At 55.4% G+C, this 3,683-nt stretch overlaps 1 non-coding gene across 1 annotated transcript; it reads right to left on the minus strand.

The window, feature by feature from the left end:
- Positions 1-143: 143 nt before the first annotated feature.
- Positions 144-297, minus strand: LOC138490945 (5.8S ribosomal RNA). The gene has a single exon (XR_011275829.1). It is a non-coding gene; the product is annotated as a 5.8S ribosomal RNA (ribosomal RNA).
- Between the last annotated feature and the right edge of the window lie 3,386 nt (positions 298-3,683).

Below are 3,683 nucleotides of genomic sequence, written 5' to 3' on the forward strand. Positions count from 1 at the left end.
CCGGGGCCCGCGCGGCCAGGTCCAGAGAGATCCCATGCCGGTGCTTATCGGTGTCTGACCTTAGGGGGACGAAGGGAACGGGGTCCCTGCGACAGCCCCAGCCACGCCCTGGGGAGGGGACCCCAGGGTGATTGACGTTCAAGCGACCCTCAGACAGGCATAGCTCCAGGAGGAACCCGGGGCCGCAAGATGCGTTCGAAGTGTCGATGATCAATGTGTCCTGCAATTCACACTAATTCTCAGAGCTAGCTGCGTTCTTCATCGACGCGCAAGCCGAGTGATCCACCGCCAAGAGTCACAGGCAACTTTTTGTTTGGTTCCAGACGTCGGCCCGAACCTGCTGGTGCAGGAGAGGCTGGGGGTAGGCAGCGCCGCCCGTCTAGCCCGCCGCGGGCGAGACACAGCCCGGCGCCCCGTCTAGCTGCCCCACTTGGGAGTCGGCCGAGACCATCGGGGGTTTTAAGAGAAAACAAAAGAAAACATCCAGGTGCTCAGCCTGGGAAGCCTGCGCGGCGGCAGGGCTTCCCACGGCGACAGAGGCAGGCCGCTCTGCCGCCGGCCCGATTCCCACCCAGCCTACCCCCGGCCCCAACCCCCTCTGCTGCTTCCCTTGCAGGGAGCCGGACGGAGAGGCAGGCCAGAGTCGGCACAGGCGGGGGGGTCAGGTGGGAACGCTAGAGTCTTCAAACCGCAGCCCGGCCACACGGGGCCGGGCTCCAGGTACCTGGTTGAGAGGGAAGGTCGCCCGCTACGCCGGCGGGCCTGGCCATCGCTCGCCCACGCGGACGTGGGCAGCCGGAACCTCGACGCCTGCCCGTCGAGTACGCCTGTCTGCGCCATGGCTCAGGGCTCGCCTGGCGTGCCGGGCCCCTGTCTGCCCTTGGGAGGTGTCCCTCGAGAACGGCCGGGCTTCCCTCGGCTCCCGGCTGCTCTCACTCGGGGGCTTCCCTGCTGACCGGGGTGCGCCCGCTCCGACGCCTGGCCCGCTGGCGGGTCTGGGTGGAGGAGCGCGCCCCCATCTGGCGCGGTGGCTCAGGGGCCGGCTCGGTGAGGAGAGATGCGAGGGAGGCCCGCTCAAGGCGGGCCTCTCTCTCCCCCTCCGGTCGGCTGGGGACATCCCCCGGCGGGTTAACCCAACCCCGCCGGGGCGTCCCCGTCCGTCTGCTGGGTCGCAGACCCCCCTCCGGCGGAAGGGGGTCCCGCTCCCCGGGCTGTGGGTCGTGCGCGTCTCGGATACAACCGAGGTCGGGCCCGCGGCTCTCCCTCCGGCTGCTCCGCTGTTAATGATCCTTCCGCAGGTTCACCTACGGAAACCTTGTTACGACATTTACTTCCTCTAGATAGTCAAGTTTGATTGTCTTCTCGGCGCTCCGCAAGGGCCGTTGCCGACCCCGGCGGGGCCGATCCGAGGACCTCACTAAACCATCCAATCGGTAGTAGCGACGGGCGGTGTGTACAAAGGGCAGGGACTTAATCAATGCAAGCTTCTGACCCGCACTTACTCGGGATTCCTTGTTCACGGGAAATAATTACAATCCCCAATCCCTATCACGAAAGGGGTTCAGCGGGGTACCCGCACCTGTCGACGAAGGGTAGACACACGCTGATCCGTTCAGTGTAGCGCGCGTGCAGCCCCGGACATCTAATGGCATCACAGACCTGTTATTGCTCGATCTTGTGTGGCTGAACGCCACTTGTCCCTCTAAGAAGTTGAACGCCGACCGCTGGGGGTCACGTAACTAGTTAGCATGGAGGAGTCTCGTTCGTTATCGGAATTAACCAGACAAATCGCTCCACCAATTAAGAACGGCCATGCACCACCACCCACAGAATCGAGAAAGAGCTATCAATCTGTCAATCCTTTCCGTGTCCGGGCCGGGTGAGGTTTCCCATGTTGAGTCAAATTAAGCCGCAGGCTCCACTCCTGGTGGTGCCCTTCCGTCAATTCCTTTAAGTTTCAGCTTTGCAACCATACTCCCCCCGGAACCCAAAGACTTTGGTTTCCCGGAAGCTGCTCGGCGGGTCATTGGAATAACGCCGCCGGATCGCTAGTCGGCATCGTTTATGGTTGGAACTACGACGGTATCTGATCGTCTTCGAACCTCCGACTTTCGTTCTTGATTAACGAAAACATTCTTGGCAAATGCTTTCGCTTTGGTTCGTCTTGCGCCGGTCCAAGAATTTCACCTCTAGCGGCACAATACGAATGCCCCCGGTCGTCCCTCTTAATCATGGCCCCAGTTTCGAAAACCAACAAAATAGAACCGGAGTCCTATTCCATTATTCCTAGCTGAAGTATTCAGGTGACCGGCCTGCTTTGAACACTCTAATTTTTTCAAAGTAAACGCTTCGGACCCCCAGGACACTCAGTCAAGAGCATCAAGGGGGCGCCGAGAGGCAGGGACAGGGACAGGCGGTAGCTCGCCTCGCGGCGGACGCCAGCTCGATCCCAAGATCCAACTACGAGCTTTTTAACCGCAGCAACTTTAATTTCTGATCTAACCAACAGCAGCTTAAGAACTAAGATAAAACACATGTTGGTTTGTGGGTTGGTGCGGTAGTGTCACCGGCCAGGAAATGTCCAAGCAAAGCCAAGGCCTTCAATGAAGTCCATAGCATTATTACCAACTGGAAAAGATCCCCGTTATCATAGCTGTTAAGATCTGGGCTACAGTGGCTATTATTTTTTTACATGAGAAGCATCACCTGCAGAGTGCAACAATACACTTCGATAAAAAAAAAATCTGCAAACAAAAATGGTCACAATGAAACTTGAAAAGGGAATTACGCTATGTCCCTTCTCTAGTTCCATCGGCGGTGAATCTTAGGAGCTCAGCAAGGTGGGTGCACGACCTGAACGGGAAGGTAAGTCATCATCGAAGACTGGGCGGGGGAGAAGTGCTGAGTACACTGGACGGACTGTGGGACCAGCGTAAAGGGCAAGGTGATGTGGGGCAGCAGATGGCAGCAGGCCAGTGAATAAGATCAGCACTCGAAGTACTATGATTGGTTCTGCACACCACCCCAGTTTTGTATGCAATATGGTTAACAATGGCTATATCTAACTAGTTCAAATTCCAACAATTAAATACAGTCCCACCTTTGATGACATCTTTACTTTTGTTCATCATCATAAGCCAGCCCTTCTTGAACAAACAATTGCGGACTGACTATTATCTGGTCCAGGGAAATCACAACGTCTCTCACTGCCTTCCTCAAATAAAGTAAAACACACAATTATAAACCACTAATTACACCGATCTATACAAAATATCACCCAAGGTGCCTTGACAAATACGGACATCTACCCCCAGTAACAGGAATGACTCCCAAAAGGCAGTGATAACTTCCTACATGAGATTCACTGTTCAATAGAAATGCTCTTGGGCACACTAGACTAGATTCTATAGGAGGCACATTAAATCTGAACTCAAAACTGCCAACATGTGGTTCAGTGAGATCCTCTCCAGCATAGCTCTAAATAAAGTAACATACAGGAGAGGGGTTACCAAATTCCAATATGATGCAAGTAGGAAAGGATTTCGAGTACAAATGGGTCAAGGAGGCCACCAACAAAACCTCTGACATTCCTAAAATGTGCATCGCTGCCCAGACCTGCTCAACTAAGGGATACTATTCTCCTCTCACACATCTTAACAGGTGACAGAGCAACCTTGTTAAAT

Source organism: Ambystoma mexicanum, chromosome 9 (assembly GCF_040938575.1).
Source record: "Ambystoma mexicanum isolate Mex_15411 chromosome 9, UKY_AmexF1_1, whole genome shotgun sequence".
Classification (NCBI taxonomy): Eukaryota; Metazoa; Chordata; class Amphibia; order Caudata; family Ambystomatidae; genus Ambystoma; species Ambystoma mexicanum.